Raw genomic sequence first — 24,337 nt, forward strand, 5'->3', positions numbered from 1 at the left:
GCACGCTGCCAACCGGTTATGAAGATTACACATTTTCTATGTGTTTCATCACTTTAATTTGACTCTGACACCCGAGTGAGGGTCTGACCCAGGGGACTGGGGAAAGAGCTAGAACCAGGGCGTAAACAAAAGGGGCTCCATTAGCTCCAGCACAGTGCTTCCTGGGACTTCCCTGGTGGCCCAGAGGTTAAAAGTCTATGCTTCCACTGCAGGAGGCGCAGGTTCGATCCCTCCCTGGGGAACTAAGATCCTGCACACCCTGAGGCCAGATTAAATAAATAAATCACAGGCCTTTGTGTCATGTGCAACCCAATCTTTACCAGTACTTATCAGAAACACAGATTTCTGAATCCCAACCCAGAGCTACTTAGCAGTCTCAGGGACCCTGGAAGCTATACCTGTAATTCTTACATTTGTTACAGTTCGCTCCATGAGCTATCAACTGCTTCACAGACAGCAAGCGCTGCTAAATAGACACACACACACACACACACACACACACACACACAGAGGCATGTGCATACACCTCTGCAGCTTAAGTCACTTGAAAGTTTTTTATATTTTATTTCAAATCTTTAAGTGAAGAGTACAAATATGCTTTCATGGTGTCCAAAAGTAACTGTGTCTACCAAAAAATTCTAGTAACCATCAACTACACACAAGGGGGCAAAAGCAAATGTTTAAAATAAAAAGGACAACGCAATGAAAATAAACTGTTGATCTCAGACTTATAACCATGGTTCATATTTGTCATCACCAGCCTGCACTTCTTTCTCTGGGTAATCACCCAATTTTTCCCAGAAGAGAATGAAAATACCCAGAAGTCCTAACTGTCATCTTAGGTGTGAAGAATTGGAATGCGGTGTTTTTGTTTAGTGAGTTTAAAACCCTACAACTTCTTGACCAAACAAATTTCAGGCCCACACCTTTTCTTTTTTTTTTTAGTTTGGTCATCATGGGATTCCCTGGTAGCTCAGCTGGTAAAGAATCTGCCTGCAATACAGGAGACCCCAGTTTGATTCCTGGGTCAGGAAGATCTGCTGAAGAAGGGATAGGCTACTCACTACAGTATTCTTGGGCTTCCCTGGTGGCTTAGCTGGTAAAGGATCCGTCTGCAACGCGGGAGACTTGCGTTTGATCCCTGGGTTGGGAAGATCGCCTGGAGAAGGGAAAGGCTATCCACTCCAGAATACTGACCTGGAGAATTTCATGGACTGTATCGTCCATGGGGTCGCAAAGAGTCGGACATGACTGAGAGACTTTCACATTATAGTACTACGGTAGGGTTTTAAAAGTCGTGTGTGTGTGTGTGTGTGTGTGTGTGTGTGTGCATGCACACACGCGTGCGCTCAGTCACATCCAACACTTTGGGACCCCATGGACTGTAGCCCACCAGGCTCCTCTGTCCATGGGATTCTCCAGGCAAGAATACTGGAGTGGGTTGCCATTTCCTCCTCCAAGGGATCTTCCCAACCCAGGGATCAAACCTGTTTCTCCTGGATTGGCAGGCATATTCTTTACCACTAGCGCCACCCAGGAAGCCCTTAAAAGCCATGGTCTTTTGTTACTAATTCAATGAATATTAACTGCTATTTTTATCAACGACGACTTGTTTGAAATCTACTAAATGGTGAAAAAAAACAGAACGGCCTTTTTTAAATTTTTTGTTCTGCTCACCTGCCTGTTATTACACTTTTCTCATAAGGCTGAGAGCAAAAGTCCCCTAATTCTTTGCAGGTAACCAAAAGAGCTGCATTATAAGTTACGAAACAGTTCAGGCTTTATCCTAAGAAACTGGATTCAGGGCTCCACGCTGCTGGTCCTTAAACATCAGTCAAGCCTGCCCCCACAAAACGCTCTTACCTTTTCCTCCCACCACCCCACACCCACACTCCTCCCAAGAGCATACAGGACACAGTGCACTCATGTTGACACGTTTACAACCTGAAATGGCCACCCTCACTACCTGTCAATTTTTTATCCCACTTCAAAAGAGGGATGGAGGCAGCTTATATAATGTCTTTATAAACTCTATCACCTCCAGTAGACAACGGGCTTCCCCAGGGGCTCAGTGGTAAAGAATCTGTCTGCAATGTAGGAGATGCAGGAGTTGCGGGTTCAATCCCTGGGTGGGGAAGATCCCATGGAAGGAAGCGTGGCAACCCACTCCAGTGCTCTTGCCTGGAGAACCCCACAGACAGAAGAGCCTGGCGGGCTACAGTCCACGGGGTAGCAGAGAGTCAGACACGACAGAAGTGACAGAGCACAAGTATACAATATTTAAAGTCCACAGCTCTCAGGTTTACTCCGGCTCAAAACATTTTACTGAACCCCAAGAATATTCCATTCCCTCTAATTCCTGTCTGCCCACACACAGCACCGCAGGAAACACAGTTTTATTTTTAGAAGCTATTTTGAGGAGAAATGAACACCTTTTCCCCTGTCCTTCTCTGAACTGGAGACCCCTGCTGTGTTGATAGTTGGCACCCTCCTATTGTTTTGTTTAGTTCTGAGGACACAACAAAGAATTGCTCATTCCCTTCAATGTTTTCCTAGGACACTCTCCATCAGACACTGTGGCTTTTAGTCACTCAGAGGATAAACTCTTAGAGAAACGAACCCAACAGAACATAAAGCTCTTATTCCATTATATTATTGTGAAATGGAATACTAATTCACGTTGCTGCCTTTCCTTGTCAAAAAAAAAAAAAAAAAAAGAACTGCAAGAACCTGAAATGGCTTTCCAGAGATGTAATGAACTGATGAAGCCACCCATCATCTAACTTGAGTCTCTTGGTAACCAACAGTATTCACTGGCGAGACAACCCTCTGGAGTCAAAAGTTCTACCAGGAAACATAACACAGTTCTTTAAAATGGTGCCCATGAAGGCTGAACAGAGCTCCAGAAGTTAATCAATGCCCTTTTCTAATTAGTTTGGTTGGCCTGCTTACAGCTAAGTTCAAGACAGTGGAAAAGGAACACAAGGTTAGTGATGACAAATAATAAGGACTCAGTAAATATATACTGAATAAATGAATGAAGTCAATGTCTAAGAAACTAGTGTATCCTTCAACCTCCTATACACATCCAGCCCCCCCTTTAGCCTTTCTGTTCCATCAAACTACCCAGATGCTGAGTGGGACCCAGTTAGCAGTGACAATGCTAACTAATAAATTAGAAACCTAGTAAATTGGGACTTCCCTGGTGGTCCAGTGACTAAGACTCTGAGCTCCCAGTGCAGGGGGCCCAGGTTTGATCCCTGGTCAGGGAGCTAGATCCCACATGCTACAACTGAGATCCAGGGCAGCCAAAAAAAAAAAAAGACCTAATAAATTACAGCAGACATTCCTCACCAGACCAACCAGTACAGCTCCTAATGAACCAGGAAGCCTGGGAATTTCAGTAGCTACAGGTGCCAAGCATGTGCCTTGACACATTCTTACAGCACAGAGCTCTCCCGTCCAGACATGAACACAGCCAAATTTTTATCTTTGTAGGTTGGCCCAATAACTGGAAAGCAGGTTAACCTTGTCCTCTGCAAAAAATAGTGTAGGAAACAATACCACCTCCCTTTTACTTTAAATGGACCATTATCCCTGCTATGGTTACCCTGTAGCTACTGTATAGTTACATTTGTTACCTTGTGAACTTACAACTGGAAGATGTTTATAAGAAAACTTCCTGCATTGGTGAATATACAGAGGAAGAGGTGAGGATGGTTAGGTCACCTAAATGAATCTTTACAGATTCTCACAAATGAGCAAAGTGGCGAAAGAGGAAAACCAGAGCCTCAAGGATGTAATTAGTGACTCCTAACCAGTGACTCTGGAGAAGGAAATGACAACCCACTCCAGCATCCTTGCCTGGAAAATTCCATGGACAGAGGAGCCTGGAGGACTAAAGTCCATGGGGTTGCAAAGAGTCAGACACGACAGAGTGACTAACACAAACACACACACACAACTCATGACTTCTAAACTCCAAAGAAGGACTGTAAGGGGACTGAAGGCTGAAAGTCAATTTCATATTTTCAGTAGAACTTAAAATCCTTGTGGTACTTATGAAACATTATTCTGCTAAACATGAGTTCTCTTTCCCCCTCTGGAAAGCCTACTCCAGGCAAACATGGAGACAGGTGCACAAGGCTTACTTTGCACCCACTCCCGAGGAACATTAGTGGCGAGGTGGTCAGTATTAACCTCCAAGGTCAAAGCCCCTAAGCCCTGGGCTATATTAGAAGGTTTGCAAAACTTGCAGAACATACACCTCTAACGGGACTGTGGGTTCCTGCACAAGGACCCAGGGCAGAACCACTGGGCTAGGTGGTGATTCGTGTCCATCTCAGCAGTTTTCCAGGGGGCAAGGTGTGTCCTTAAATTGTCCACAAATTGTAACTGAGTGGGAGGGCTCTACAGAACTTGAAATTGTTAATCAGAAAAAGGAGTGAATTTTAATATGGAAATAGTCATTTGTCTGGAGGACAAAACAGCCTCTGGGCTAGTTCCTGAGGGTCAAGGAAACCAACCACTTAGGAGATGAGACAGAAGCTGGAGGAGGGTGGGAAAGCAGAAGATGGTTTGAATTCTATGAGCCTGGGGCTCTGCTTTAACTATCTGTGGATGAAGATGGGACTTTACTATCAAAGTTCCCTCTTGCACAGAACTGGAACGTGCAGAAACAGGAGGGCAGGTTCCCTGCAAATGACTTTCACATGTTCATAAATTCTACAGTTTCTTCTTCTTTCTGATCACCCTTTGTAATAATTACTTAAACACAAAGTATTAAACTATAATGCAAATGTTAGCACCATCATTCCTATAGGAAATATCTATTATTACATATTTCTTCTCCTTTCATACATGCTTAGCTTAAGTCCTTTTGTATACAAAGAGTATTTCTATTTTTCAATCAACATCATAAATCTTTTCCATGTTATGATAATCTTCAAAGTCACTTTAAATAACTTTAGAATTCATGCAGGAGATCTGTCTCGCTCTCTTAGCATCTAAAATGTTTCCATTTTCCACAACTAGAAGAGAAACTACAACAAACATTCCATGTATAAATGGTTTTCTTTTTGTACTATCTCCTTCAGGTAAATTCCCAGAAGTGAGACCCCTAAGTCACCAGATATTCATGCCTTTATTGGTTTGGGGATTGCTGTCAAACTGCTTTCTAAAAATTTTACGGTGATTTACAACACAACCAAATACATACTAGAGTGTATCTTTGCCAGCCCAAAGTATTATTTTCATTGAGTGTCTCCAATGTAGTAGATAAAAGTCATAGCTTCTTCCCTCAGCATCTGTTTGATTCCACTGAAACTGACCTATTTTCGTAGCTTGATCAGCTCCACTTCTTCCAAACTGTTCATTTTCCCCACTCATCTAGTATTTATCAACCTAGATAAGCTCTTTGTATAACAAACATTAGTACTTGATCATACCTGCAGTCAATATATTAATACTTTCCACTCTGGCTATGTTTTATTCTAACATCAGACAATTTCACTTTTATGACTTCAATTGATTGCTTCTCGTCCTTGAAAGTCATCCACCCTCCAGGGGTCTCGTGAATATCACACTGTTTTCTTCCAGTTTTTCTAATGTTTGATTGTATTGTGATTATTGGTCTTCACTATTTAATCATCTGGAATTTGTGTATATCTTATCAGGTGTCACTCCAAATGAATGCTTTCCAAATTTCAAACCAGCAATGCCACCAGTATTGTTAAATAATTCCACTCAGATTGATCTGTGTTACTTTCCTTGTCATACATGCACAATAAAATCAGGTGTGGGGGGACTTCCGTGGTGGTCCAGTGGTTAAGAATCCACCTGGCAATGCAGGGGACATGGGTTCAATCCCTGGATGCGGAACTAATATCCCACACGTCACACAGCAACCAAGCCTGCTGGCTGCAACTACTGAAGCCCATGCGCACTGGAGCCCAAGCGCTGCAATGAAAGAGCTTGCATGCCACAACTATGACCAGATGCAGCCTAGCTCAGTAATTTAAAAAAAAAAAGGTCAAGTGTAGGGTGGGGAGAGGATGTGCTTGGAGCATGGTCTACTTCTGATTAAGTCCTTCTATAAATGTTAGCCTCTCTCTCCTATGTTAAGGATGAAAAAAAAAGGGGGTTTCTTCCCCACCTACTTTTGGGAGCTGGGTGTGTACGGGGAGGAGGGCTGCAACAAAAACCCAAGGGAGGGAACCCACGGGGAGTCCTCTGGGAATCTCCGGGGACAGGTCAGGAAACCACTTTCCCAACGAAGTGTCCCATGTGGTCACACCTCCCTTCAAACCTCCAGAGCCACTCCCTTTCATAAACGCAGTCTTCTGGACACGCAGAGTATACATCTCCTTTCCAGACTTTTTCACAACATTGTGGAAGTACAGGTGTCCCTTGGTATCTGCAAGGGACTGGTTCCAGGACTCACGGGTGCTCAAGTCCCTTAAGTAGAGTGATGTGGTATCTGCATATAACCTATGCACGTGCTCCCAGGTGGCGCTAGTGGTAAAGAACCCACCCGCCAATGCAGGAGATGCAAGAGAGGTGGGTTGGATCCCTGGGTCGGGAAGATCCCCTGGAGCAGGAAATGGCAACCCACTCCAGTATTCTTGCCTGGAGAGTCCCATGGCCAGAGGAGCCTGGCGGGCTACAGTCCATGGGGTCGCCAAGAGTCGGACACAACTGAGAGACTAACACTTTCCTTTCATACCATTTTTTTAAAGGTTCCTTAAAGACTGATTAAGTCAGAAAGAGAAAAACAAATACTTTAAATTAACACACATGTGGAATTGAGTGCATTTTTCTTAAAGCGACATCAGAATGTCTTGTCGTTCTGGAATTGGTGCCACATCCACCAGCATCCAGCACACAGGGAGAAGCGGCGAGGAGAGAGAAGGGAGCTGCCAGACTGCTAACCTTTACCCGGCGCCGAAGGGCTCAGCCCAGAACACGTCCGGTTCTCACTAAAATGGGGAGCCGGGCGGTGGGTGTGAGGACGCGCTCTGCTTGCTGTCTGCCCTCTTCTTAGGAATGAAGGCGGGACAGCCCAGCCCTGACCCAATCTCCCTGCTCTTTTCATGATACTACGTCTCTCCTCCAGTTTCACAAGTGGAGTCTGTGGTGTCTGACACAAGTGGTGTCTGAAAACATCAGACCTAGTTCCTAGTCTAAATCTCTCATCCCGGTCCCTCAGCTCAAGGGATGCTACCCACTCAGGTGGGTGAACATCCTCAGGTGTTCTCTGCTCACATCTTTTCAGGCCACACTATCCTTTTAGGAGGAAGAAAATCAAACTCCTGGATCCTCGCAGAAAAGCCGACAAAGGGCTGCCTGCGAGGAATGCTGACTCATGTCTCCTCTAACAAACCAGTAGCTTTATTTCACAGGAAATGAAAATAGTTACCTGGAAAGAAGAAATAATGGTGCTTGCTTAAGGGAGGAGGACCCTCAATAAAATCTAGGACAATTATTTTGATTGTATTCCCAAATGAGAGTTTTTCTTACAGAATGCAGAAAAAATAAAGTGTTAAGTCGCTCAATCATGTCTGATTCTTTGTGAATCTATGGACTGTAGCCTGCCAGGCTCCTCTCTGTCCTTGGGATTTTTCAGGCAAGAATATTAGAGTGGGTTGCCATTCCCTTCTCCAAGGGATTTTCCCAACCCAGGGGTCAAATCTGAGTTTCCTGCATTGCAGGCAGATTCTTTACCTAAAAATACTATTTTGATTGTATTTCCAAAAGGGAGCTTTCCTTATAGATGGCAGACCATCATAGCAAACAGTGATTAAGCAAATTCTAAACCCTCTTGTCGAAGCTATCTGCCACTTTGCCTAACTGATCACAACTAAATGAATTTAGATCCCTCCCCCTAACACCGCCTCCCTCCAGGCTCAAGGTTTTGCCACAAAAGTAGGCAGAATGAAGTTTATTAATCAGAAAGATTAATTCTGAAATAAGACCCCCCAGTCTGTCTCTTGTCAAGTTCGGGGAGAGTGACCAGGAAGGCTTGTGCCCCTCCCCACCTGCCCAGCAGACTGTTTGCCTACAGGAATGTTTTTTTCTTGGGCAACAAATGCATTTCCCGTTCTAGATCTCTTCTCTCCCTGTGATGTCTCTCTGCAATGCTCCGTAAATAAACACAGTCTTTCTTAAACCCATTACAAGATGATCTACCCCATGCCTGTAAAAAGCTGATGTGTTTCATGAAAATAAAGCTTTACCTCTGTAGTTAAGCTGAATAGTAGCTACTTGTCCTCCGCCTTACAGCGAGTGCCGCTAACTGAGAAACGCCTTCATTACTATAGCTCGGAAGCTGGCAGACGGCCACAGGCGCGGGGCTAAGGAAGCCAGCATCCGCCTTGTGGACTCAGAGTCCTAGAAAGCAGAGCATCTCACAGACAAGTCCAGCTCACGAGGGGTCTGTACACACACATTCCCACAAAAAGGACTACAATGCAGGGATGAGGTTCCTAAGCGTCCCCCAGGTCCTTTTGGTTCGTGGTGTCTCGCAAGAATCCAGCCAGGCCAGGCAGGTCTGGGGATGGTCTGCAGACACCCCGGCCAGGACAATGCTCCGGGCAGCTCACAGGCCTCACCCCAGTCTTGCAGGCTTTTTAAAGGCATCAGGGCAGGGCAGGGGGAAGTCTACCCTAGTTCCTACCCCACTGGGCCTCAGATTCTCATATGATGGAGGCAGCAACACCTTATTCAGAGCATCAGTGCAGAGGGCAAATGTAACGACATTCCCTAGAAGAAATTGCTGATCTGATACCCCAGAGTGGCTCTTTGAAACAGCTGTTGTTGTTAAGTCGCTCAGTCGTGTCCAACTCTGCGACCCCATGGACTGCAGCATGCCAGGCTTCCTTGTCCATCACCAACTCCTGGAGCTTGTTCAAACTCACATCCGTCGAGTCATTGATGCCATCCAACCATCTCATCCTCTGTCGCCTCCTTCTCCTGACCTTGATCTTTCCCAGCATCAGGGTCTTTTCCAATGAGTTGGCTCTTCACATCAGTTCAGTTCAGTTGCTCAGTTGTGACCGACTCTTTGCGACCCCATGGACTACAGCACACCAGGCTTCCCTGTTCATCACCAATTCCCAGAGCTTACTCAAACTCACGTCCATCAAGTCAGTGATGCCATTCAACCATTTTGTCCTCTGTCGCCCCCTCTCCTCCTGCCTTCAATCTTTCCCAGCATCAGGGTCTTTTCCAATGAGTCAGCTCTTCACATCAGGTGGCCAAAGTATTGCAGTATCAGCTTTAGCATCAGTCCTGCCAATGAATATTCAGGACTGATTTCCTTTATGATTGACTGGTATGATCTCCGTGCAGTCGAAGGGACTCTCAAGAGTCTTCTCCAGCACCAAATTCAACCTTGTCTCAATACCCTCAACACCAAGGTCCTCCCTTCCCAAGGGATCCAGGCAAGTGGACACCAGTGGCCTCAGGAAATGTCAAGAGCTCCTTACAGAGTCAGTGGCTAACAGGCTCAGATCTTTTGACTCGGTGGCTGAGAGCTGGGTTCAGGAGCCAGGATGCCTGGTTCAACTTCAGCTACGTCTCCTATTAGTTGTGTGACTCTGGGCGAGCAACTCTACATGACTCTCAGTTTAACTGTCAATAAAATGGACTCAGTGACAATATCCACCTGGTAAGTTCATGGTAAGAACTATGTACTTTGGGGAGCATGAGCTCCGGGGATGTATCCAGCCCTGCCCCACCAGCCCTCCACACACAATAGAGCCTCCCTCTGCAGAAGCACCTCTTCTGGTCCTGAGGCTTGTTTTTGTGTTCATCTGTTGTTACTGTTATTTGGTATTTTTCACTCTACCCACCTAGTTCCATTTAAATAGGAACTGAAGTTCGGAACATATTTGCAACTTAACAAAAATCACAGCAAAAAGCAAACAAAGATGCTAAATAGCACTCTTCTGCGGAGGGGAAGGACTCTGTTCCACAGCCAGTGAAAGCAGTTGTTTCATATAAGTCTTCCTTAGGCTATTTCCAGATTAGCTGGCTCACCAAGAAATGCACTTAATATTCTGTAAACAAATTTGTCAGAGAGATTTCCCCAGATAAAGGGCAGAGTTCCAGGGCCAGGCGGCAGATGCAACAACTGCAGACCTCAGCACCACCACCACTGCTGCTGGCCCAGCCGGCCTCCAGCTGACGAAGCGATTGCCGGGCTTCCTACCTGCCGCCTGCCCTTCCTCCCAGCAGCTCTACCTGCTCAGTGGGGGCAGGTTCTTGCAGAAGTCCCGTCCAGCCAGCTACCAGCTGAGGCCACAGGATGTGTCAGCCTCAGCACGCGTTTCTCTGAGCTGGCCTGAGTTTGGGGCACATGAGTGCTAGAGAGAGAGAGACCTGAGACTGTGGGACACAGGTGGTCATCCATTTACTCCAGCAGCATCTCGTGGGCCAACTCAACACGCAACATGCCTGACTCTTCTCTCTACTTCACAGATGTGGACATGGTATTCGGACACTCAGGGAGCTGTCCAAGGTCAAGGTCATAAATGACAGGAGGAAGATTCAAAACAGAACTTGTTTAAAAATTCCACACTTCCCTGTGTGGGGAAATCACAGAATCACCCCTTGATGTCAAAAGCCCAGAAGAAGTTTGTTGTAAAACGCATCCTAGAGTAGCGCTTCCCAAACCTTAAGTGTTAATTGCTCTTCTGGACCCCATGGACTGTAGCCCACCAAGCTCCTCTGTCCATGGAATTCTCCAGGCAAGAAAACTGGAGTGGGTTGCCATTTCCTTCTCCAGGGGATCTTCCCAACCCAGAGATCAAACCCAGGTCTCTCGTGTGGCAGGCAGATTCTCAAAGCCAGGGAAGTCCTCAAAGCCAGCCGCTTCTGCGGTGAGCAGGGTTCGAACCTGCACCAGGAGACCCCATTGAATTTCAACTCCCATGCCTTAACCACTCAGCCATCCCAAACCATAATGTGCCTACAAGTCAGCTGCGAGCCTGAGATGCGGACGCTGATTCTAGAGGTCAGAGGTGAGGGCCTGAGTGTGTCCATTTCTAAAAAGGTCCCCCATTTGGGGACCACACTTCTGAAGAGCAGGACCCTTAGCAGCAGGCACTGAGCTTTCTTAAGCAGACACCACCAACGTTTAAGACACTTTGAGCATGCATTCCCCAACATGTGTGCACTTAGTTATTTATAAATTGTACATACCTGCATTCTGACCAGTAACTAATATAACATCACATCCAGTTAGGACAAGATACAGTGCTACAATCACAGCTCTAAATCCATATTTAAATAATCTTGGTGATGCCGAATTTCTGGCCAGCTTCTTGTCCAACAGGATTAGCCTGTCATCCCCTCCCCCGCCCCACCGCCTTGGCTAAGACTTTTCTTAGCCAAGGAACAGGAGAAACCATATCAATGCTGCCACTTTCTTGTATTCATTGTATTCAGAGCAAGCACTTTCACTTGCTACTATGATAGTCAGTTTCTGTTTTTTAAGTCACTTATCTATTTTATGAAGGTTAATTTAGGGTGGCTCAGACAGTAAAGAATCTGCCTGCAATGCAGGAGACCTGGGTTCCATCCCTGAGTTGGGAAGATACCCTGGAAAAGAAAACAGCTACCCACTCCAGTATTATTGCCCGGAGAATTCCATGGACAGAGGAGCCTGGCAGGTTACAGTTCACAGGGTCACAAAGAGTTGGACACGCCTGAGCACATGTAGATAATGTTTGTGTACATACATACAGAGACACATGAGTATGCATATGTGTGTATATATACACATACATAGACATGTGTATGTATGTATGTATGTGTGTGTATATACACACATGTACTTGTGTGTGTGTGTGTGTGTGTGTGTGTGTACACGCAGACACACATACAAATGACAGTGTTTTTGAAACATGTACTCTAACTTCCTTTCTCGGTGGATCAGACTCCCCAAAGCTTTCAGGCACACTCAGTCATTCAAGATGAATTCCATCAAAATCAAGGCACAAACACATGTGCTTACACGATGGCATTTAAAAACACAATTTAGACTCTCAGCAATACTAGCCCTGCATTTAAACTATGCAAACATTAATGGGCTTTTTTATTCCTGGAGGTCCACTCCAGACACATTTCCTCAGTTTTCTCTACTTCCTATACCAACACAGGGAGAGATTTTTCTCTAGAATGGCAATATACCTCACTGCTAAGACACAGGAAAAAACACAGCATAGAAAAAGCCCTCAGAGACACCTCACAGCTCTCATGGAACAAACAAGCTTAAGGCAAGAATAAGCTTTCATCCTTTTCAGAAGACATTTTAACTCGCAAATAAATGATCATCCAAATTTAATAGCGATATTCCACTCCTCTTTGGCAACTTAAGAGACATACTCAACTGCACACAAAAAGGGGAAATTTTCACCCAGAAATAAATGAAACCGTGGTAAACAGGTAACTGAATATTCTGAATACAAATATCAAGGTAAATCTTCTCTTCCCAGTGGTCTCATATGAATAGAAAACAAGTATCTGTAATAAGGAGAGGTATGATAATGAAATTTTAACACCCAGCAGGAGGCTTTAATTTTAATGGATCTGAGTTTTTGCTGTAAAATGAATCAACTGTCTAAAGACCGACCTCTGGGATGGTTCAGAAGCATCCTTAAAAAAAATGCAGTAGAAAGAATAAAAGTTCTCTGTAGCAAAATTAAGCTTCATTTTCACAAGTCTCTTCTTCCTTCTACTGCTTGACACGTTAATGTTAAGCATACCCTCTGGGCAATATCTGTTTGGAACACTGTTCTTCTAAACAGAGCTGATCACAACCCACTGCTCTTGGGCATTCTGCACAATATTGCAAGGCTTCAGCCTGAATGTGGAGAGGGGGTCCCCGGTGAGCCGGACAGGACCACCTGGCGGGGGGAGTGGGCTCTGGCCAATGAGCAAGCGAGTCCTCTCTCCTGAGCTCGTGGCCAAGACAAGACCCACACACTTTCCCTGCTGAAGCTGGACTCTAAGGAAACAAGCACTGGTGCATTCCAACCGCGTCCAAAACCATCAGACGGGGTCCTGTACGAGGAGTGGGGGGCGGACTTTCCCTGTCCTAACGTCACGCTGGCAATTACATTTCTGTCTGCCTCTGGGTCTGGGGTTTGCAGACACATTATAAGGCCTCCTTCACGTCCCTTCTTTGTCTGCAGGGATGGTCAGAGTGTGGAAGTGAAAGTGTTAAGTCATTCAGTTGTGTCTGACTCTCTTCCACCCCTGGACTGTAGCCCACCAGACTCCTCTGTCCTCGGAATTCTCCAGGCAAGAATACTGGAGTGGGCTGCCATTTCCTTCTCCAGGGGATCTTCCCAACCCAGGGATCGAACTCAGGTTTCCTGCATTGCAGGCAGATTTGTTACTGTCTGGGTCACCAGGGAAGCCCAGGGACTGTCAGAACCTTCACTCAAAGCTTACACCAGCAGGCAGGTGGCTATGTTCAGACTCTGGCCAAAATCTCTTGCCTGGAGGGCGTTCTTCCAATGGACTCCTGTGGCCAGAAGAGGGATGCTGTTCTGTCCCTAGTGTCGGCTTCAACAACCACAGAAAGATGAATTCCTCCCCAGATGATTTTTTTTTTTAAACACCTGAAGTTTCTATAGAGTGCACCCTCCTGGTTTTCTCGATATCTCTACCCAGCCCAACCCTGGGACTCAGGATCCAGATACAACGAGCTGACGGCAGCCACCCTGAAGCCCTGGCAATAATCCAGGCCTGCGAGTTGCCTCCTGAATCTGGAGGAGTAGAGATGGGGTGGGGGGCTCAGACGGGTGAAGATTTCTGATGCTGAAAAACTCAGGGAGGGATTCACGAAGGGCTGAGAACCTGAGCTGGATTTTGTAAAAGAAAACCCGAAGTCAGAGAGCGAACGAATGGATTCCAGACAGAAGGACACGGTGAGCAGGCAGGGAAAGGCGTGTCTGGAGAACAGGCAGGGACATGTGGCTGGAGCGAAGGGTTCACAGAGGGAAACTGGAAATAGCTTTTTTTTTTTTTTTTTATTGGAGGCTAATTACCTTACAATACTGTAGTGGTTTTTGCCATACATTGACATGAATCAGCCATGGGTGTACATGTGTCCCCCATCCTGAACCCCCCTCCCACCTCCCTCCCCATCCCATCCCTCAGGGTCATCCCAGTGCACCGGCTTTGAGTGCCCTCTTTCATGCATCAAACTTGGACTGGTCATCTATTTCACATATGGTAACATATACATGTTTCAATAGCTTCTGTCGACAGAATCTGCGCTGGTGGGTCCCCAGGACAGGCCTGTGTGGCTCTCGCTCCATCAGCCTGCTTCGTTGGCAGTGTGACCGCTCAGCTGAGCTCCTGTCTCCTCTGAGGACGGCACATCCTGCCTGCTGGCTCTCCTGCCCTAGCTTTGTGTCGAGTTTGCTTTTCAGTACAGCTGTCTGCTTGGAGCAGATGCCTCTGTGGCCCCAGACCAAGCGGGCTCTTCTGAACTTCGGCCGCGTTTCTGCCTGTCCAGCTTTCCCAACAAGCTGCACTGAGTCGAGAACGTCTCCCTCTTGGGGAGCCAGCTGTCTGCTTTTTTACTGACCTAACGCTCTCTCTGGATCTACGGAACGACTGTCATAAACTCTGGGAGCACATTTTCCTTTTCGCTCGATGTGGACGAATGAGAGGAGTTTATAGAAGACAAACAAAATGTTCTCTCCAGGAATACATGCTTCCACACAATCGTCCGACACGTGTGTGCTAACAGTGCACTTTGTTACAGGGTCTGTGCTACACACCGGATGCACTAGCGGTGGTCTCCAAAACCTGCTAAGCGATCATCAAACAATTAACTAATAAAAACAAGCTTGTTACCAGGGGGAAAAAAAAAGACTTGCAGAAAAGTCAAAAAAGAAAAAAGGCTAATAGTGAAAATTCACCATCACCATCCCACCTCCTACTTAGCCTCCAACCACGTTCAAAATCCTCTTTTTTTAAAAATATCCTTATGGGCATTTGATTCTGGACCTTGTAAATTTTTCTAGAGAATATGAGAAATACAGGCCATTCATCCAGATCAGTGAATCTCCACTTTGCCAACAACTGACATTTGGGGTCAGAAAATTCTTTATGGGGGACTGTCCCATGCATTACAGAGTGATCAATAGCAGCCCTGGCCAGTACCCACTAGAGGCCAACAAGCAGGGGTGACAACCATAAACATCCCCAGATGGTGGCAAACAGTCTCCAGAAGAGACAGCAAAACCACCTCCATCAAAATCTAGCCCATTCGGGCCAACGTAATTCTTTCACCAATAGCTGAGCAATTGGAGGGGACTAGAATATCGTGAAACGGTAACTCAAAGGAAATCTTACTGGAAGACTCTTCTGACTAATTGAATTTTCTTTAAAACTCAATGATCACATCCCCCATCACTGAAAATATTTCCAAAATACCTGTATCTTGCCATACTAGGTGCTATTATCTGAATATAATTCACTTCTTTTGACTACCGGAGTTCTTACAGTACCTAAAGTTATTTTTCAGTACAGCAACTATTGTTAAGTGGTACTGCAGATATAAAATTCTAACATTAGACCAATACTGATCAGCCCCCAAATATACTCACTGCAAGTGGCTTAGAAAGGATGCAGAGAGCTCGGTCTGGGAGCTCCACACCTCCATGCCTCCCTGGTGACCTTCCTTTAAACCATCCTTTTGACACTGTTTACTTACTAGGCTATCTCATTAGACTATAAATTCTTAGAAGGCAAAAACCTAATTTTATTCCTTTTATGTTCTCAGCATCGAGCATAGTAAATATTACAAGTCAGATATTTGATAAACATTTATGCACCTGAACTAAAAAAAAATGAGTATGTACTAAGAAAAACAAATAAAACATGGAACCACAGCATGCATGAAGAGCCCTGTATTTCTGCTAAGGACCCCGGGTGTTAGCCTATAAGTAAATACCAACAAAGGCCCATACAGTCAAAGCTATGGGTTTTCCAGTAGTCATGTATGAATGTGAGAGTTGAACCATAAAGAAGGCTGAGTGACGAAAAATTGATGCTTTCAAACTGTGGTGCTGGAGAAGACTCCTGAGAGTCCCTTGGACTGCAAGGAGATCAAACTAGTCAATCCTAGAGGAAATCAACCCTGAATATTCATTGGAAGGATGGATGCTGAAGCTGAAACTCCAATACTTTGGCCATCTGATGTGAAGAGCTGACTCATTAGAGAAGACCCTGATGCTGGAAAGACTGAAGGCAGGAGGAGAAGGGGACAACAGAGGATGAGATGGTTGGATGGCATCACCTATTCATTGGACATGAGTTTGAGCAAACTCATGGTGAAGGGTAGGGAAACCTGGCATGCTGCAGTCCATGGAGTCTCAAAGAGTCGGATACAAGTGAACAACTGAACAACAACAACAAAGAAACTAACACAACATTGTAAATCAACATCGTAAAACAACTATAGTTCAATTTTCAAAAGAGCATAAAGAGGAACCCAACTTATGAGGGGCTCTCCCACAAAGCCAAGGCTTCCACTGAGTAACATATGCCATGAATAAAAGTTTTTTTCTCTTTCTAGTTTTTTAAACAAAGCGCGGTCTTAACCGTGGTCTCTCAATATATCTCTGCTGTAGAAAGAAGGACTGCATGAGTCTTCCTTTCCTTGAAATGAGATGAAAGAGAAAGGACTCCTCCTTCCAGAGCCAAAAGCTTCCAGGTTGCCTTGTTCATTCTATAAACATTCACCGAGCACCCAGCACGTGTCAGGCATTCGGTGGTCCAGGTGCCAGGAAAATAGCAGTGCATAAACAGGCTGCCAGCCCTCATGGCGCGCACATTCTGTTGACAAGCTGGACCTACGGGAGCAAGATTACAAAATGCACAGACCTGCCTCCCTCCCCCACGTGCCAAGGCTGCTCCTCAAGCCACAAAGAGTGACAACCACTTCTGCAAAGGCCGTTCTGCCTCTCCTGGCATCTAGAGGAAGGACGCTAAGCACACACAGCATTTCTAACAATCAAGAAGCTAAGTACAATGAATAACGACCATAAAAATATGAAGACAAATTAAACACAAAGTTCTTTTCAGGCAAAAGCAGATCTTAAAAAGTCATTTAATTCATTCTCCTATCGTTGAAAGTGAAAGCGTTCGTCGCTATTCGTGTCTCTTTGCGACCCCATAGACTGTAGCCCACTAGGTTCCTCTGTCCATGGGATTGTCCAGGCAAGAATACTGGAGCGGGTTGCCATGCCCTTCTCCAGGGGATCTTCCTGAGCCAGGGATGGAATCCAGATCTCTTGCACCGCAGGCGGATTCTTTACCGTCTGAGCCATCGGGGACATTCTCTACCTCTCCTGGCATCCAGACAAAGGTCTCCATCTTAGCATGTGGACATAAACACACAGCATTTTTAACAATCAGGATGCTAAGTACGAAGAATAACAACCACAGAAATATGAGGATGGATTAAACACAAAGCCCTTTGCAGGCAAAAGGAGATCTTAAAAAGCCATTTAGTTCAAGCTCCTGTTGTTGAACAGAACCAAGTTAAACCTTCAAAAGAAGAGCTAGAAATGGATCTCCATGTGACCTCTTGACACAAAGTCCTGACCTTCTGCCCCAGGAAACCACTGCCAACTGGCAGATGTCTGCAGAGGTTCTCAGTGTTTCTGAGAGGAGGGAAGATGGGGCTGGAAATACACATTGTATGAAAAATGTGCAAGCTTAAAGCAACGTCATAAAACATTTGAATAACTCATTCATTTTTAATCCTTCTGTAATTTCTGTGATCATTTTAAATGTGATGAACTCATCTGACATAAAGTGAGGAACGCAGGAACTTTTCCAGGACTCCTGTTGTAATTCATCACTAACTGGACGCCTGTTCAAATATCACACAGCTCCCTGCTATCTGTCTCTAATAGCAGGAGTGAAGCCATTGCATTTGCCTACTGGCGGGCTTACCCATTAATTACCAAAGATGGCACACTGCCAGTGAGATCCAGGCCCCTGTGAGCGTGCCCTGATGACCTAGTTTAATCAAATCTGGCCTCGAATCCAACAGAACACAGATTTAATTCCTAGCTAGAGGGCTGGATGACAGCATGTACCTAACAATTTGAGAGAGCAGTGCATGGAAAACTGAGCGGTCTTATGCACCATTTAAAACAGACAACAGAAAAGACTAAGTGATTTCTTATCATCTTGATGGAATCATCCACGTGACTTCTATTGACTCTGCCTCCCCTCACCCCCAACAACCAATTTCCTAACATTCTGGGCTCTGGGCCTGTGGATTTAAATATTGAAATATGGTTGGTCTCTACTCCTATGTTTTCTGCCTAAGGAAAAGATGGGTAGGGAAAAAGATTAACCTCAGTATCCCTGAAATAATGGACCTTGATACGCTGGTGCTTCTAATCTATTCCTGAGGATCATTTGAATGCAGAAAATAAAATATATGCACTGCCAAGTTTCTTTACATATTCAAAAATCTGAGTGTATTTCAGTCCTATTTGACATTTAGGTATTTCAGACTCACAGGACTTTCTTTGGTGGGAAAAAAAAATTTAAGTCTTTAAAAATCTCTAAGGTCTTTAGGAAACAAATTATAACCAACAATTCCTCACATCTCACTACATGGTGCAAGTATTTTTTTCCCTTTGGCCAAGCTGCATGGCTTATGGGATCTCAGTCCCCCAGCCAGGGATCGAACCCAGGCCCCCAGCTATGGAAGCTCAGAGTACTAACTAAGAGACCACGAGGGAAGCCCACAGATTTTTGTATCTAGGATCCCTCTGGCCCTGTTCAGACGGTGCCTGTTGACAGAATGATCTGCTCCATTTTCAAGCAGTTCTGTCTATGACACTATTGAGCTTCATACAATGGGGGATACAGAATTCTGGAAACAAAAAAAGACTTTCAGGAGGGGACCCAGTCTGATGTCCAGGCAGGCAGTAGAGGCCAATGGTTAAGGGCACAGCTGGCTGCAAGATCCAGCTTCAATACTCACCACTTCTGAGCTGGAAAATGAGGGTGTTGGCAGCACCTACCTTAAACAGTGTTCAATAAACAAACAAGACAGTGAGGACAGAGAAGCCTGGTGGGCTACAGTCTAAGGGGTGGCAAAGAGTCGGACATGACTTAGGGACTGAGCGTGCACACACAAACCCACACACACATGGGCTCACACAGCATTGAAGCAAGTGAGCAGTCACTGAAATGGTAGACAGAACCAGCATTTGAACACTGTGAAGTCACATCACTCCATTTAGCAACGTGCTATGTACATGGTGCTATGCACTGAACCTAACACCTCCCACCATATGATAACCCACTAACCCTGCCGTTTAAAAAGCTACTCTTTATGTCCACATCTCTCCTGCTGCAGTGGACCTACCTCTTCACATAATCAGCAGAAAGGATCTCTTATTAAAATAATCAAGGCAATTATTTGGATCACAGAGTGATAAAATATGTCAACTCCCAATTTATGAAGATTAATGATAATGAGAGTGCTGGATTGTTCTTAAATATCATTGTTTCATTTTAACATTTATGAAGCTGTTGTTCTCACAGACCTTTCCTCGTAGTAAATATCATTCTCCCTATAAAAATGAAAGTGTTAGTCGTTAAGTCATGTCCAATTCTTTGTGACCCCATGAAGTATAGCCCACCGGGCTTCTCTGTCCGTGGGATTCTCCAGGCCAGAATACTGGAGTGGGTTGCCATTCCCTTCTCCAGAGGATCTCCGCAACTTCAGGATAGAACCCAGGTCTCCCACATTGCAGGCAGGTTCTTTACCATCTGAGCTCAGTGGAACAAGAAATTATTAGCTCAAAGTCACAGGTACCAAATATTAGACCCAAAACATCATATTCTCATTCTTTCCTTGGTATTCCAAAGGCAAAGAAAAAAATCAGGCATAATATCTACAAACAAAGTGAAACACACAGCTAAGCAATTATCTAGAGGGGAATTAACTCACATAAGCCTCCCTAATCCTCTTTCCCCTTTTCCTTCTGCCGCTGAACTCATTAAAAAAAAAAAAATCCACATCGTTTCTTTCTTCAATCATGTACATATGGTGGGAGTGGGCAAGAGAGGTTTCAGATATAAATAACACCAGGGCCTCTTTCCATAAGTCAAATAAACGGTTCTTTTAACTGATCACGTGTTCTTCTACCTTGTATTCTGAGGATCAACCCCCCCCAACTCCCCACCCGCCCCCCTCCACACACACAGGAAAGAAATGTGGGCCGTGGCAGGGGTAAGCGAAATAAACACCAACGTTCACTGGAATTACAAGTACTCTCTGAGGTCTCTTTTCTCCTAAGATTTATTTTTATTTATTTCTTTGCGCCCAGTCTTAGCTGAGGCACGTGCGATCTTCCATCTTCACTGTGACATGCAGGATCCTTTAGCTGTGTTGCGTGGGATCTAGTTCTCCGACCAGGGATCGAACCCCGGCTCCCAGAGCAGGGAGCACAGAGTCTAAGCACTGGACCACCAGGGAAGTCCCTCTGAAGTCTCTCGATTGTGATTCTTGTGGTAAGCGGGTTTCCTCCAGGGGAAGAAGAGATGGATAACTGACACCATAACAGAATGTGTTTATCATTCCACAAAGAGAAGCCCCTTGGAGCTCCCTCTAATCAGTTCTGTCATCAGCACCCAAGAAAGGAAAAGCTTTTTCCCTGGCCACATATTTTGTGTCTATGGCCCAGCCTCGCCCCCATTTCCCAGTCCTTTCCTCTGTATGATTCATCTGTGTCCCAGTGGCTGCCACCACCGTCCTGACCATGCCAACAATCATCATGACCTCTACCCATGACCTCAGCTACCAAGAACACCAGCACCATCACCTATCTGTCCTTTTTCTAACCTCAGTTACCTATCAATTACCAGTCACATTCTCCACCCGCAGCCCTCTCTCTGGGCCCAACACTGTGCTCTCTCTCTTCCCCTGTATTTGTCAATCAATAGCCACCCACTAACAACAACTTTAACCCATTAACAGCTTTTTATCTCATCAAAAGATTAATTACAAAAACTCAGCAGCAAGGAAAAGCCAGCCATTATGGACACACCCAACATTTGGAAGGCAACTCCGTCTTCCTGGGGAAAAACTCAAGTTTAAATAGTCCTTAAGAACAAGAATATTACAGAGATGATGATCTACAGAATAAAACCACCTTAGGAGTGCTGGAAATCTGAAGTACACATTCTCTATCACTAAATTGCATTAACTTGTCATTAATTTGGTTTAAAACAAGGTTTAGGTTTTCCCTCCTGAGTTTTACGCCTAGAAAACTCAGGCCACCCCTCTGGCCTCCAAACCTACAGTAGCCACTGTCCTTCTAATAAGTTTCTTTCAATCAATCCAAGTGTCCGATCAAAGACATACCCCAAGCTATTACTTTTTCTCCTGTCTTCAAGGAGCAGAACTCAAAAAGCCTCCCTTCCTTAGAATCTGTCCAGAGAACAAAACAAACTCAAGGGGACTCCAATCGCATCATTTAAAAAATTGTATTTTTATCACAACTTTAATGCCTTAAAGATGGGTGATTTAATTATGTTACAATTTTCCAGCATATGGCAATTAAAGTGCCTCGTTCTAAAAATTAGTGCAGTCCAACCCTTACCCATCAGATGGAAGTAAAAGGTCCATGCTTCAGATGCCTTTGTCAAATTTGCACAAAATGCCATATGGGCTGGAACAGCCCTCAGAAAAGTGTCTCTCAAGCGTCTCAAATGTTTTAAACTTTCCGCAATCTTGGTGGTTCAGGAAAGCTTCTATGCACCATTTAATGAATTCTGTTTGCATTTCATTAACTTTTTCCCTCCCAATCTAGTCTTTCTCTCTCAAGAAGCACATTCTCTAATCAAAGCAAACCCTTAAAAACAACTGCATCATCTTGTCCTATTTCTGTCAACTGATATTATTAAACACATGTTAACAACCACACCACAACCTTTCGTCGCTGAAAAAGATTAATTAACCCTAGGAAAGAGATGTCTTTATAGACACACTCCTCAATTTTAAAATCGTTAACAAAACACGTTGCTTGAACTGGAGTTCCAATACATGTCTGAATATAATTCTCACATCTTAAAAAAAGCAAAACTAAATTACATTTTCGCATGAAAATCCAGTTTAATTCACTTGCATCATTAATAATATTTCCCCAAATTCACCACCAGCGATTTACTTGGAGTACCAAGAAGTCTCACACAACATTTAAGAGGCAACTATGTGTCCCAGTCAAGTGGAATTATAAATTGAATAGAAATCCACGTAAACTTACCTTGACCCACAGAAAACCAGTTTTACTGCCATTGGTGACAATCTGCCCTAGTTGACAATTCATGTGTGGAAACCTTAAAAAGAAAGGGCACAGGAAAATTCAGAAGAAAGGGGCAGGATCCAGGGATATGTAAACAGTACTTCACTACACTACTATGTCTCACTAGGAAACTAAAGTTAGTGTAGGAGTTCTTGAATCTAGACAATAACTGTGCCACGAATAAGCTCTTCATAAGGGGAGCTGTTTCAATAAACTCACCATTTTTCCATTGGCTAGGATTTCAGAGATACTTAATCTTACATTCAGATTAATCCTCAATGGATTACATGACTTCAATTTTCTTTCTATCTTAATCCCTCAAGTAGTTAATGATCTGAAAACCGATTCTTAAATACACCATATAAATGAAAGATCTTAAGGACTTAAGGCTTTTATCAGGGGAAGAACACCTCTGATACATGAATAATCATGTCCATTTTCCAGATCTTAATTTTCTTAAATTGTACCAAATTTATACTTATCATGCTTCTTACATTCTTAGAATTCAGGAGAAATAAAAAGCCCGAGCAACTATAAATCCTACAATATTAACATTAATTAAATCCTTAATAAAACTGTATTTCAAAATAAATCAGCAAGATTTACTTTCCTCTCTAAATTGCCCAGAGAGAAGAATAGTTGTTAGGTGGTAGAAAAGACACAAACTTTCCTCCCAAACGCTACTGCAAGAGACTACAGAATGCCTACTATTATTAGGCTGACTCACATAAAATTACTGTTACTCAACCATTTTATTACCTGCAAAAATGACAATTTTACCATTTTTCCAAATAAGAAAATAGACAGAATTGGAAAACCCAGTGATTATGAAACAATTAAATCTTCAAAACTACCTATCGCTGTGCACACGTCATTTTTCTGAGAAGCATCAGGGAGTCTGGGTATAAACTGTTTCCGTTCCAACCCAGCACATCTTCAGGGCACCTAGAAGACAAGAAATGAATCGCCGCCAGTGTTCGGAAGGGCTGAGAGCACGTTTCTGGTTCCTTCTTCCCACCTGGTCCCTATTTACTGCCAACTCCCTCTGGGCTAAGTATGTCATTACATTACTTTTAATAATATACTCAGTAACCCATCTACCTCAGGCCCTTCCCAACCAGCACCCCCACCACTTCCCACTGCTATGAACCCCACCACAACCACCCCTGCCGCTGTGGAGGTCACACGGGGCGCCCAGCGCTGCTGGGACTAAAACCAATGGAGTAGAGGCCGTGTGAGCACCCGGTATACAAAAACCCACATGTTCCAAGGTGCGTCTTCTGAAATGGAGCCGAAAGCACTTAAGTAATCTTCCCTCCTACCAGGAGACCTGTTAAATGAGCTCCTATTGTTAAGTTGCTTTTTTTTTTTTTGTATGAACTTGCAGCCAGTTGCAAATTAAACCTTTTGACCTCTTTTTAGACCATCCATCTATTTCTCATTCCCTATTTTTAATATCAATTATCTGAAGATAACATTTTGGATGGATTAGGTTAAATAAAATATATTTACACTCATCCTATCTATTGTTTTCCTTTTAAATATGGCTACTAGAAACGTTAATGTGGCCACACTGTTAATTCCGTTGGACAGTGTTACTCTATAAAGTATAGCCTATCTCCTCCTTATTAAACAATCCGTTACACAGACTTAGAGAATGAACGAACTTACAGCAGACAGGGAGAAGGGACAGGGAGTTTGGGATGGACATGTACACATTACTATATTTAAAATGGAAAAACCAACAAGGACCTACTGCATAGCACAGGGAAATCTGCTCAGTGTTATGTAGCAGCCTGGAGAGGAGGGGAGTTTGGGGGAGAATAGATACATGGATATACACAGCTGAGTCCCTTCCTGTTCACCTCAAACTACCACAACATTGTTAACCAGCTATACGCCACATAAAATAAAAAGTTGAAAATAAAAAAAGAAATCTGTTACGATGATGTTAGCTTTTCCCAGTGATTACA

The 24,337-nt window shown here is 44.3% G+C and overlaps 1 protein-coding gene across 3 annotated transcripts in view; it reads right to left on the minus strand.

Annotated features, from left to right (window-relative positions):
- MTUS2 (microtubule associated scaffold protein 2) overlaps positions 1-24,337 on the minus strand; it is a 371,881-nt gene that overhangs the window by 338,127 nt on the left and 9,417 nt on the right. For all 3 annotated transcript variants that reach the window (XM_043477534.1, XM_043477531.1, XM_043477533.1), the window contains 2 exons: positions 23,219-23,309; positions 22,326-22,398 (listed from right to left, as the gene is read on the minus strand). The gene's annotated coding sequence lies outside the window, so the exon portion shown is untranslated. The remainder of the gene's footprint in view (positions 1-22,325; positions 22,399-23,218; positions 23,310-24,337) is intronic.

Source organism: Cervus canadensis, chromosome 9 (assembly GCF_019320065.1).
Source record: "Cervus canadensis isolate Bull #8, Minnesota chromosome 9, ASM1932006v1, whole genome shotgun sequence".
NCBI lineage: Eukaryota > Metazoa > Chordata > Mammalia > Artiodactyla > Cervidae > Cervus > Cervus canadensis.